We start from the raw sequence: 14,168 nt of genomic DNA on the forward strand, positions 1-14,168 counted from the left end.
AGTTATTTAACCTGTCAAAACTTCACTTTTATCATTTATAGCATGTGGACAGACTTCCCCTTCTAAGGTTTTTATGAGAACTAAATATTACATGTAAAACGCTCAATCAATTTATTATTAGGGTTGAGGCAATGCAGAGAGAAATGGGTAGACGCAAAATTCAGCAAGGTTATAGGAGACTCTGCGTGCTGCATTGGGCGCTATTTTGTGTTGCTCCAGACCACCCAATGCTGTCACCAGAGCTTACTGGAGGCAACCCTCTGACAGTGTTTCAATATTCAAACTAACATGCTCATCCTTACCCTAACACTTACAGCTCCAACACACACACGCACACACGGCTTTCTCAGAACTCCCTCGGCCTCCGTGTGCTGAGATCCATGAGGTGATGAGAGAGAAGCATCCTGAGTAGTAAAACTAAAAAACTAAAACAAGCACACTGTAATAAAGAGATGACACTGTAAACAGTAACACATTGGTGTGGGGCATTTTTAGAACTTATGAGACACCTAGCATTGGTCACAATATTTCAGATGTGTCCCTAACTAGCTCAGAGCACAGAAGAACTGTTACCTTCCCAAGTACCAGCATTCTATTTCTATTTATGGGACCTAGGTAGCTGTGGGCAAAGGCTCAGTCTGGATGTCACTGAAATCCGCCCCCCAGAACTGTTTATAATTCAAACAGTTCTCTTATTGCAGAAGTAAATGTTTTGTCCTTAGTTCAAAAAATGTTAAAAGCCATCCATCCATCAGTCCTGTGGGGAAGAAAATTTCCCCAAACTCCTGAAATCATACTATATGGAGGACCCTACTCCTCCCCCACACAAAAGGCCAAACCTGTTAAATAACGTCCCATTGTATGGGACAATCCTTTTTTATAGCTCTCTCCCTTGGCCCTTGCAGTAAAGCGTGCAGTCTTATTTATCATGTCATGTTTCAAGGAAGAAATCAGAAATCTATCAGCTTTCAAGGCCTGAGTGATGGGGACAGGAACAAAAAACACCTCAAATTGGGGCTGGATAGGAGCAAAGTTGACAACAGCTCCTGAGAAGCTATTTGTTTTATTTATTTATCACCTGTCAGGACAGGAAGGAAAAGGGAACCAAATTGCCTATAGGGCTCAGCAAAGCCTCCATAATGTGCCCTTATTTAGAGAACATTCATGAGGGTTACAAAGAGAATAGGACTAGGAAAAATGTCTGCTATCAGGAGAATGATCATGTATATTATCATTTTAACAGAGTAAAAGGGGCCCCATTAATAATTATCCCAGCACAGTAGACATGAATCAGGACTGCCCCAGGCAAATCAAAGTCTGTGACCACCATGGTGATGAAGATGTTAGGTAGAACTGTGTGTGTGTGTGTGTGTGTGTGTGTGTGTGTGTGTGTGTGTGTTTAATGAAATTTATTGTCAAATTGGTTTCCATACAATACCCAGTGCTCATCCCAACAAGTGCCCTTCTCAATACCAATCACCTACCCTCCCCTCCCTCCCACCCCCATCAACCCTCAGATTATTCTCAGTTTTTAAGAGTGTTTTATTGCTGGGAGCTGAGCTATCCAACCAGCCTGATGGCAGGGCCCAGGCGGTGGACGGATCGGGACTGCATGGCGGCCCGCCGAAAGTGAAGCTTCTTGTACTCCTGCTTTTATGTAATTTGGCCTTAGCATTGGTCAGGGCAGCCCCCCTACCAATGAAAGTACCTGGGGATTTGTCGGTTGGGGAATTGCCCACTACAGACCCCCCAGGAAAAGAACCATTGAGGAAAGAAATAAGAGTCCGCAGGGAAATTATGCAGCCCTACATCTAGCCCTTGCCACCCCCTGTAAAGACTCCTCTATCTAAAGGAAGGATAGCCCCATATATTTCCCAGCCAAGGAGGTGGACAAAGGGGTTCGAAACCCCCCACTCCATCAACAAAGGAATGTATCTATGGATACAAGTTACTCCAACCCTAGGCCCACTTGGCCTCCAGGAGGCATTCCAGATGATAACTGGACCTGGTGGGTTAAGATACAGAATGGTTTCTTAGTTCCTAGCTAGGTATACATTCTCTCTGTTGGAGCACATAAGGCTTGGGTTCTCAGGGCCCTCCTGGCTCCCTCTTGCACCCCAAAGTGAATACTTTGTTCCTTGTGCCACAAATCACACAAAGGAACAATTTAGAAGTCACCTCCTTGTAAAACATTCCACTTGAGGTGTCGTGAGCTAGATGACCTTGTAAGGGTAGGAGGGAATGTTATAAGAAAATAACTATGTTGTTCCTTTATGGGTGATCACACAAAGGAACATTTTTAGAATTAGGTAATGGCGAGAAACATAGATAACGCATGCTACAAGGAATTTGCTAACAAATATAATGCCATGCTTGCTACAATAAAGCGGCCAGTCTAACACACTGCTGTTGTCTGTGTCCATTCTATTTTTGTTTTATTTTCGCTTTTTCACCAACGCGGTTCATCCTCTGGGAACCCCTGGACCTGCTGGAGCTGGACTCTGGCATTTTATGGCTTGGCTCCCGCCCTCTTTTTTTTTCCTTCCCCTCCCCCATGGTCTTAAGTTTCTCAGGATCCACATAAGAGTGAAACCATATGGTATCTGTCTTTCTCTGTAGGACTTATTTCACTTAGCATAACGCTCTCCAGTTCCATCTACATTGCTACAAGAGGCCATATTTCATTCTTTCTCATTGCCAAGTAGTATTCCATTGTGTATATAAACCACATCTTCTTTATCCATTCATCAGTTGATGGACATTTAGGCTTTTTCCATAATTTGGCTATTGTTGAAAGTGCTGCTATAAACATTGGGGTACAAGTGCCCCTACGCATCAGCACTCCTGTATCCCTTGGGTAAATTCCTAGCAGCTGTGCTTTTATTTTGCCAGAAAAATGACAGAATAGGTTTCAAGCTCTTTGTTTTAGAATATGAGAATAAGCAAAACAGAGATCTTTAGAGCTCCAATTGCTTCATCTTTCCATTTTGCAAATGAAGCTAAAAAAACAAAAAAGGAAAGGAACTTTATTAACAACTATAGAACTGCAAAAGCATAAAGATCAAAGTGTTTTTGGTATGGTTAGTTTAGCTAAGAGCCTGGGATCCATGTTTCCAAATTCCTGCATATGATAAGGGAAGCCAATCTATACCAAGAAAGTTATTGTCTGCCTATTCCATTCATCTGAAAAAATATACTCAAATACCATATCCTGAGCCTACTACTCACCCTCATTCTTCAGATTCTAGTACTTATACAAATGAAGACCCACATAGAGAGCCAATGGGCTCTCATACAACCATGGGTACTCATAAAATAACACGTCCAGTCTTTTTTCCCAAATTTACACACAACAAACCTATCTAGTTTCATAATCCAGATATATCCACCTAACGTGCCCTCTGTTCTGTATTAGCCAGATATAAAAATCAGGACTCATATACACATGCTTGCCTGTGCATGAAGCAAAGCATATACATGAACCCTAACTCACAACATTGATAGAAGTACCTATGTAAAAGAGATCATATGCAGATAAGTGAGGAGTTCTCTGGAGAGGTGCATGTTTTGGGTATAAATAAGAGCACTGGAAGGGCTGAATACACCCCTCAAGACCACCACCCCGAAGGATTCCAGAAAAGCATGGTGCTCAATCTTCTGCCTTCAGACCAGCCAGGATCCTTCTTTCTCTGTGGAAATCTAGACTTACTTCATCTGTGATTTCCTGGTACCAAATCTTCTTGTGCTCATACCCAGTATCTCTAATAAACCTCTGCTCTGCCATTCCAGATCTATGTTGCCATTCTGCTTGGAAAGTAATTAAGGAATTAACTTAAAAGACAGGATGCAGAGAGGGAGTGTGGGCAAAGATGATGCATCTCCCATTCTATGTCTTAGGTGCTACTTCATCTCTTACCTGCTGTCCCTGGTCTGTCCCAGACCTAGACTCTGTCTTACCTCTGGACTCCAAATTGTCTCCCTCCACCCACACCCCCAAAGTGTAGAAAGAGGGAAAGAGTATGTAAGAAGGGAGGAAGAGTCCAGGAGGGAGTAAGGACAGATGGAAACAGGAAAGAGGAAACAATTCAGAAAAGTAGAGGTAAATGTATAATTTTTTAAATGAAAAGTCCAAATTATATATTCCCAAAAGTATTTTTAAAAAGTCCAAATTGGACATCCCCTCTTAGTCAATTTCTAGAACAAATGATTTACAGATGGCTTGCTGCATAAAAAGAAAACAAAACTCTCAGAGAATCTTCCCAATTTTACTACGGATGCTACCAACATTTTCCATCTGCCATTTCAGCAGCTCCATAAAGGTTGTTGTAAACTGTGTTATGGTGAGAGTAAGTGTCATTCTCTAATACAATCTGATCAGTGATCCCAAGCCAGGCTGGTCCTCTACAGGCAAGGCCAAAATACACTATAACTTTCTCAGCACCACACAGTAAGCAATGCATTCTGCTAGTCAGTACTATTTATGCTATTTCATACAAATCCACTGGTCCTTTTTTGAACTCCTTGGGCCACTTATGTTCCAAATTCTGATTATTTCAGAAAGACAATACTGTGCACATAATATACTGTTCGATTTGAGGCGGTTAACTCATAATCAAGCATATTAAGTTTTCAACACAAAATATGTATATGTTCACACTAAGTAGTATAAAAACTATAGATTCTTTCAAGTTCAGATCAGGTTTGACTGTCAAATAGGCTCCTCAAATCCAAGACATAGAATTTGGCATCATAGGTAAGAGATTGTGAAACTAGCTGTAATTATTCTTAATACTTGAAATGGATGATGAACAAAGGGAGAATACTGTATTATAATTTTTTTTTCAGAGAAATGATCCACTAGCTATCTCTTTCTTTGGTGTTCTTATCACTATTCTTAGCTGATGACCAAAATAAATTTAAAATTTCAATACAATGATGTATTAAGCTTGGTTTATCCTAAGATAGAAGAGCAGAGTGTGAACAGCACACACTGGGGCTAGTGTGGTAAAGGCCTGCCAAGCACACAGTGGGCACCAAAGAAGGGTCAAGCATTTTCATTATTCAGTTCACAGTGGTCCCAGCCTGACATCAAAATAGTGACCATTAAGATTCAGTCTTACATATGATATTGAATTCCCTGGAACAATCTGGAAAAACCAAGAAGAGCCTCCTGCTCCCAAGAGCATCTTTCCACTGGCTGTTGGAGACTAACATACTTCTTTATAATAACCCTTGTTCAAATGCATAATCCTTGGAAGAAGTCAAGCTTCCATGGGACTTAAAGTACTTAACTGAATTTATGTAAGAGAAAAGACAAGAAAGAGGACATAGGTCTTTGGAACCTTAGCATCATGTCACCACTCAAAGAGAGTGGGGAAAATCCACATTCCATTTCTCTCCTTGGAGGACAAAGGCTAAGCATCCAAGCATCTCTGAGACTCAGTTTGCTTGGGAATAAAATTAGCCTCACTTGCCTGGTGATGGCACTGAAACCAAAGTTGTTAGGTGACTTACCCAAGGCAACACAGCAGTAAATTAATTTATCTTACACACGCCCATTTTGCCAAAATTTGGCACTTAGAGAGACCCAATTACAAAGCCAGGTTGTGTCTGGACACGTAAGGGCAAAAAACCAACATCAATGACCTAGGCATGCACTAACAGAGCCTGGCCCTGGAGACAAAAATGATGAGTCTAAGGGAAAAGGGTGGCCCTGGATGATATGCACAGCCAGTGGTCATCTGTTTCAATGACTCTTCAGAGGAACTATTCACACTGCCCACTGCAGACTCTGGTCTTCCCATTTCTCCCTAAATTTTCCTCACTTCAGGATGCCATAATGATTCAGACTCTAACTTTGCTTCCAGGCCTGCTTTGATGAATGCCTGCTCCTTCCATGCCTGTAACATAAATCTCGCCTGTGGCTGTGACAAGTTCTGACATTTGGCCACCTGTCGAGGTCAGGTTCTCCCAGAAGCCGACCCATAGCCAAGGGTTTAAATGGAAGTGATTTATTAAGCAAGTGTCCTCAGGAGACAGCAGCAAAGGAGGGGAAGGATGGGATAAGGAAGAGGAAGAAGTCAAGCACATCTCAGCCTCAGCCCGATCCCATGGGCAGCTCTGGAGTATAAATCACATGTCAGAGTTTGTCCAACTGTGAGATAAAGGAGCTGGGTGTTAGTACTCCCACAGTAGCTAGCCACTGGCTATGATGGCCTAGGTTTCAGAGTTGCGGTGGTGACATGAATTCCCAGACATTTCCTGTTCTTCATAGAAGCAAGGTGTTTCTAATACCCAAGGGTAATTCTCTCAAGTTCATAGGTGCCAGCTGCTAGCAGCAAACCTGGGAGATAGGCCCAGAGAACTGCTAAAAGGGACTGGACTTGATCTGAGCAGACAACAAGAGTCCCCTACATCACTTAAAAGCATCATTCCATGAATATTTATGCACTAAAATCATAGAGTTGTATACATAAAGTGGGCCAATTATGGATATATAAATTATGCCTCAATTATGAATACACAGAGACAGAAGAGCAGTTGGAGACAGTGCATGAGCTACTCTTGGACAATGTCACCATGAATGGAAAAAGGACCCAAGAAATGGGTGGTATCTTAAGAACAAAGTGGGGCTCTAGTGAGAGCCTTTATAAGATGGAAGAAAAGTCATTTTGTATGCTATTTTAAATGACACAGTGGAGAAGAAAAAATGATGCAGGAAGGAAAGGGAAAAATTGCTGTGTAATTGTTTTAAAATAGCAAATATTTACTAAACCCATACAATATGTCAGATGCTAGACTCTATATTGCACATACTATTTTCATGCATTCCCGAATTGCTTATTCCCTAGGAAATAGATTATTGCACATATCCAATCACTAGGTAGGTAGGGTTCAGAGAGGTTAAGTACATTACCCAAGGACATGCAGCCAGGAGGTTCAAGAGTTAGAGTTCAATCTAATCTTTGACTCTAAAGCTATTCTTTTCCTAAGACTCTAGCCCACCTAAATTTGTGCCTGACTTGAATCTTCCATACACTAAGTATACCATAGTACCTAAGGCAGAACAGGATCCAACCTTATCAAATTAGTAACTGTAACTTTCTTCAGGAAACTAAGTCAGCAAGTGATACTTAAACTCCACCCTAGCCCACCATGAAAGTGACCTGGACGTGGATATGAGTACTTAAGCTGGAAAACACTGTGACAAAATATCTAGAAAGGATGCTAGATGGATTTTTAGCAAGTATCGTGGCATCCACTCCTCCACCCATGAGGCAAACCTTTCTACTTTAGACCCTGATGCATAGGTTTTCCTCCAAATGGGGGGAATTTCAAAAACTTCCACAGAATATAGAAGACAACTAAATGATGCAGCCTGAGCAGAGCTGGGCTCTGTAGGGTGAAGTCTCACATATAAGAACAACACTGTCTTCATAACCAGTGATAGGCACTTTGCTGAGCATCTTGAAATGATCAAGGGATATCTAATTAGCCATTGGAAAGAACTCCATTCATAGAGTAAATTTTGGCAACTGCTGATTCACAGATTAGAATTATCTCACTAACTGTAATCTAAATTGATATCAAAAAGTAAAATTTCAGCATACCTTGGTATGGTCATCACAATAATGGCTCCCCAAAAATGTCCTCATCCTGGTCCACAAAACCTCTAAATATGTTTCATGACAAAACAGTCTTTGCAGGTTAAGGGTCTTGATATAAGGAAGTTATTCTGGGTTACATGGATGTGATTAATGTAATCACAAGGGTCCTTACAAGAAGGAGACACAAGGGTCAGAGTTAAAGACTGGGAAATGCTATACTATTATCTTTGAACATGCAGTTAGTGGCCCTCCGTTAAGGAATGCAGGTGGTTTCTCTAAGATGAAAAAGGCAAGAGACTCTTGAAAACTGAGAATAAACTGATGGTTGATGGGGGGTAGGAAGGAGGGGAAAGTGGGTGATAGACATTGAGGAGAGCACCTGTTGGGATGAGCACTGGGTGTTGTATGGAAACCAATTTGACAATAAATTTCATATAAAAAATAAATGTAAAAAAAAAAAAAGATGAAAAAGGCAAGGAATGGATTTTCCCCTCGAGTTGCCAGAAAGTAATACAATTCTGCCAATACTTACATTTTAAGCCCAGTAAGACCCATTTCAGTTTCCCGACTTACAGAAGTGTAAGAAAATAAATTTGTATTGTTTTAAACCACTAAATTTGTGGCAATTTGTTATAGCAACAAGGGGAAACCAATATGCTTGGCATAGAACAAAAACAGCTGGAGACCTAGAGAAAAGTATCAACAGATGTAAAAGGTCAATTTAGATAAAAAACAATTCTGTTGGCCCAAGCTGGACAGAAATTTAAAATACTAGTCTCTGAAAGAAGGGAGTTAATGTCTTGACTTAAAATCCCTTAAACACAGAGCCTGAGACAAGGCCTTGAGTGCTTATGTACACAGTGACACCAGGGAGTAGAAATGAGAGAACAAGGGAAAGGGAAAGTGGAAAGGAAGAGGAAACAAACATCACAGTCATTGCTGAAGGCCATGGTTAGCTATTGGGACCTGTGAAAAACACACAACATGGTGTCCCAAATTAACCAGCCAGGGCAGGGACTCTGGAGCTCTGCCCCACGGCTTCCCATCTCCCATTAGTTAAGGATTAACCCATCCCACCCAGGAAGGTGGTGAGGCTTTGAAGAATTCCCTAATCCAGAAGGTAAACAGACATAATATGCAGGTCAGATAATCTGACCTTGTAAAGAACTACTGTCCACAGCCATGACTGAACTCAGAGGTAGGTCAAGGGTATGTGATGCAGGGCATCAAAATAATTTGCTAGTTAGTGTGTTATAAACACAGTGAGTTCTAGGAAATAAGTTTAAAAAAGTTATAAGCCCACAAAAAGATAAAAGATCAAAGAAACAGGCATTATTTCAAAGAATTAATACAAACTAACAATAGGCACATGAAAAGAAAAACGGTAGAGCGTGTTAAGTAATGGAAGAAATGTAAATGAAAACAATAAATAACCTCTTGGCTATTAAATTGATATTTCTATACTTGTGAAGACAGAGTAAATTATATCAACTTCTCTGGGAGTTATTTTTGTCTTATGTATTAAAAGAATCAAAAGCATGAATTCTCTTTGAATCAGCATTACCCATTCTAATAATTTAACCTAAGGAAATTAACAACATATTTAATAACTGAAACACCCTAAAATAGGGGACTGGTTAAATAAATCCTAGTGCAAAAATATAATGGGGTATTAGCCATTATCATGTAGTAACTATTTTTAGACATGAAAATATAGTCACACCTTTTTATAAAATGAAATATCTAAGTTACAAATAGTAAGCACTCACGGAGCGAGTTAAGTTTTCTCTAAAAATATTTTATTTTATATCTGAAACTATACATTTCAAAATTTTCAGAAGTAATTATCTTTGGGATTTGTTTGAGTTGTCCATGTTTTCTACACACATTGGTTATTGCTTTTGTAATACAATTCAAATTAGGATTTCTAAAAGAAATGATTCTTAAGGTTATTAGGGAGTAAAACCTATATAGATATTAGACACTTGATAGTCTCAGAAGATCTGTCCCGAGGCAATGGAGGATTTGCAAATTTAAAAATAGTTTAGCCATTTAATTTTCCTCTTGTAATACCATACATTATCTCACAAAAAATTCAAGTGGCTGTTTTATATCCTTGATAACTCTATAGGCTTTAAAATTAGTAAAATGCATTTTGAGCAAAACAAACCATATTGCATCAGTGCTCTAGGACTGGAAATAAATGCTTATGATCAAGAAACTCAAGCAGTGACTACTTGGAGCATATAGTAGGATGAAATCAAATGTCTGGAGTTCATCCAACTTCTTCCGATCATACTGCATGTGAAGAAATGAGGAAAGAGCAGCCCAATTGCCTTGAAATGTGGATGGTAGGTGCTCAGCTATGCTTTGTCACTCAAATCAGCACGTAAGGCGCTGTCCTTTCTATAAACTGATTGAAATCCATGCAGAGAGCCAAGTTCTACTGGAACATTCCTAAATTCAGTCATTCTCATACTGAAATAATCATACTGTTGGTATTTAGAGATCCTAAAATAAGGCACCTGCCATGTGCATATTCATCTTCTTTTTCTCCCTGATGTTTTGACATCTGGAGCCCTGACTATGGACAGACTACTTCCTCCAGGCCTTGCTAATTCCTACTATAAACACTTGCTCTAGGAATATACCTTTCATATGCAAACTAAGCAACCCAGAGCCCATCCCCATCCTCCTCTTTGGTGCTCTCACACTGAAGAACCAATATTCCCCTTCCCTAAACACCCCAGGACCAGGTATCAGGCAGCTAGGAACATACCCTAGGCCCTAAGGCTGGATGACATTATTCATTTAGTCAATCCTAAATCAGTTTACCTTGCCTCACCCATTCCTTCCCTCAAAGGTCACAAGGAAGAGTCTAGCCCATGTCTTCTCCTGGCTCCTGACCTACCCTAGTGCCTCCTAGCACAGATGGCCCCATGTGATGTGGTGTGGCCCCCTCCCCTCGCAAACTGTAACAAACTGCAAGTAACAAACTGCCTTTTTGATGGTAATCCTCTCTTCCATCATCTGTGGGCCTTACCATACTAGAATAATACTTACATTTTAAAACAATCGATAGCTACAGATAGCACCTGTTAATGAGTCTGGAGAAGGTAAGTTCAAGTAGGCAGCAATGCCACATGTCATGTTAACTATCTAATTCCTGTTTGATGTGCTCCATATTTCACATGGACTTTCTAACAGCTTTTTCTTCAATGTTAAGATAGGTTTACTTGAGATGTCAATGGTAATATCCAAGAAGAAACGAAGGTCCCTGAAAACCAATGAGTTAAAGGTCTTAATGTGTCTGTTACACTGTCAAGGCTAATTGGTTCTGTCTCACCTTTGGTGCATGTGCCTGTTCAGAAATGACTTTTGTGGCCAGTGCTGTAAGTTGCTACACAGCACATGAAGCAAGCAGGGCTCATCTAGCTGCCATAGTCCCAGTATCTCTTGTGCCACCAGCTGTTGCTGTGCCCCACTTACCTTCAAGATTCTGCTCTTGCTTTGTGTGCATCAGCCCCTCACCGTTTCCCACAATGATACCCCCAAATGCCCACAAGAATATTTGTTCAAGTTAAAGGTACCTCCAAATTACATTCCACTCTCTGAAGAAAACTTCACTTTCTTGACCATAAATTCACCCGATCCCAGCCTCAAATGAGAGAAGGAAGGGTGGCTAATTAAACTGTTCTGGTTTGGTGCAAAAGTCCAGGTTCACCGACTTGATTCCACTGTACCTGGATTGAAGCTTCTCATACAGGGAGCAGTGGCCTCTCGATAACTGATGGTCATTAAATATTCCTCAGACTCAGGATCCTTGGCAGCCATCCTGCCAATTTCTAGATCTCTGGGAAGCTTTTACATGGGACCAGGGCCTTGAAATACAGACTCTCCACAATGTTTCCTTCATCCTTCAGTGGCAACAGGGTCAGCTGAACTCTATTTTTGTGCCTAGGGACTATACAATAATTCTCACCTGCTTTTAACAAAAATTTCAGTAACTCCTTTTCAGGCCATTTATAAATTGTGTTTATATGGAATTCTTCCATGTGTTCATATGAATCTATGAGTCTGTCAGAATTAATGTGCTCTTTCTTCCTTGCCTCTGGCTTAGAGAAAAAGTGGTTTGGAGTATAGGGCCAGGAGTGAGACTGCCTGTTCCCAGGTCTTAACTCTGTCACTTACTATCTGTGTGACTTGGAGCAAACTGCCTAAGTTTCCTGTGCCTCAGTTTCCTCATCTGTCGAGTGGGGATAACAAAACACCTTGTAATTTTCATTTGGGGGGAGTTTAAAGAATATACTGCACTTAAACCACTTGAAACAGTGTCTAGCATTCAATACATGTGAACTACTAATCCTATCCCCTAACCCCAACCCATCTTAAAAGGCCTTATTTTGCATCTACTGCATCAACAGTACTCCAGCTTTGTGTACAAAGCAAAGGCTTGAAGAGTCTATTTTTTAAAATTTTTTTCATGTTTATTTATTTTTGAGGGCGGGGGGGGGGGGAAGGGGGGGGGGGGGAGGGGGGGGGGGGGGAGGAAGAGAGCGTGAGTGGGGGAGGGCAGAGAGAGGGAGACACAGAATCCGAAGCAGGCTCCAGGCTCTGAGCTGTCAGCACAGAGACTGACATGGGGCTCCAATTCATGAACCACGAGATCACGACCTGAGCCAAAGTTGGACACTTAACCAACTGAGCCATTTGAAGAGTCTCTTTAAAGGGCAGATTCCCAGGCCGTAGCCCAGAGAGACTGACTGAGTAGACCTGGATGAGTCCTAGGAATCTGCATTCTCAACACTCCAGGTGTTCTCGTAAAGGTGGCTCACACTGCATAAAACAGCACCGTTCTACCTATGCCATCTCTCATTACCACTTGTGCATAGACCAGCCTTGCTATTCTGAGTTCACAGCAGCTAGCATTTGGTGTTGACTGCCTTATGTTTCATGTTTAAGTTTTATCATCAAGATTATAAATCACTGAAAGGTAGGGATTTTATTTTCTCCAGTTTACTATCCTCCATAGCAGAGAAGAGTGCCTTTCTTACACCAATGTAGGATATAAATTAGTTTTGGGATAGATTGATCATTGAATCTTAAACCCTCAAATGCACAAACCCAAATCTTCTAACTGAATTTAGTTTCAAACAAGCAGCAACAGGCTCTGCTCTTCAATATGGTCTCAGGACATCACTTCAGTTGCTCTAAAAATAGTTATTTAATATGCTACAGTTAAATTCTGATTTTCATGAGAAGGTTGTGAGTTAAATCATGAGTCCTGTTAAGCTGCAGATATCTTTCAGAGTAGTTTTATTAAGGTCCTAAGCAGTTATGCAGCATTCTCCAAATAATTTAGGTAAGTTTGGATACTGTGACCCACAAGTAACCACTTGAACATGGCCTAAGTTAACCATAGTTTTCCATAACCTAAATGCCATATTCCACGTTATCATGTCAAGCTAATGTGAAATAATAGATTCTTACATAATGGTAAAAAAAAAAAAAGAAAAAAAAGAAAAAAAAACATCTTACATTTGTCCAAAACCCATCTGCAAACACTAGTCACATGATTACCTTGGGTACAGCTCAGTGGTGCTTGCTTCGGAATTACTTACACTGAAATTGGAAGGATACAAGGAAGATTAGCAGGGCCCCTGCACAAAAGTGACAGTATAACTCAGTGGCAAAATCACCTAAAAAGCTTTAAAGAATACTGGTGCCCAGACCATATCCCAGACCAATCAAATAAAAATATCCAGAGTTGCGACTGAAGTATCAGTAGCTATTAAAGCTTCTCAGGTGACTACAGTGTGCAACAAGGTTGAGGACCACCAGGCCCACTTCTTGAGAATCGATCAAGCTTGGTAAGCATACATACCTAAATCCCAGCCCTGAAGACACATAAAAAGTAGAGATATTTTAAAAGCCCCCATGGTTATTCTGATTTACAGTGAGAAGTAAAAACCATCGATGTCCCCCATTTTATAGGTGAGAATTGGGGACAAAGAGATTGTTCCCAATCTCTCCTTAGTGGAAAAGCATGTCTTGGGATACTATTCTCAATGCTTATTAACACTCAAGTTGATGTAAATGACCTGTACTGTCCTCTCTTAACAGCAGCCTGGTTTTTGGAAAACCAGGGTAAACGAGTACACTGGAGTATTCAAATGGGGGGCAAGGATGGATTTAAGGAATTTAATAGACGAGTAAACCTGACAACATAGAAATACGACACAGTTTTATTAAAGTTTTGCTGAATAAATCTATTTAAAGCACTTAAAACTGTACCTGACATATAAAAAGGACTATTTAAGTATCTGTTATACAGAATAAAATGGGAAGGATGTCCTCACCTCTAATATGTACTCTTCTAGGGAAAGTGCCTGACAAGGCTGTCATACTACATAGGTAACTGGAACCATAATCAGGAGCATGAGTCCAATAGACCACCTCACAGGGGTCAGATTCAGTCCACTGACTCTTCTTATAAATAAAGTTTTACTGGAACACAGCTATACCTATTCACTTACATACAGCTTATGGATGCTTAAATTA

The 14,168-nt window shown here is 40.5% G+C and overlaps 1 non-coding gene across 1 annotated transcript; it reads left to right on the top strand.

The window, feature by feature from the left end:
* Window positions 1-13,205: 13,205 nt before the first annotated feature.
* Window positions 13,206-13,311, top strand: LOC125914941 (U6 spliceosomal RNA). Its single transcript, XR_007455493.1, has one exon. It is a non-coding gene; the product is annotated as a U6 spliceosomal RNA (small nuclear RNA).
* The last annotated feature ends 857 nt before the right edge of the window (window positions 13,312-14,168 follow it).

The sequence above is a fragment of the Panthera uncia genome (genome assembly GCF_023721935.1).
Source record: "Panthera uncia isolate 11264 chromosome D3 unlocalized genomic scaffold, Puncia_PCG_1.0 HiC_scaffold_8, whole genome shotgun sequence".
Classification (NCBI taxonomy): Eukaryota; Metazoa; Chordata; class Mammalia; order Carnivora; family Felidae; genus Panthera; species Panthera uncia.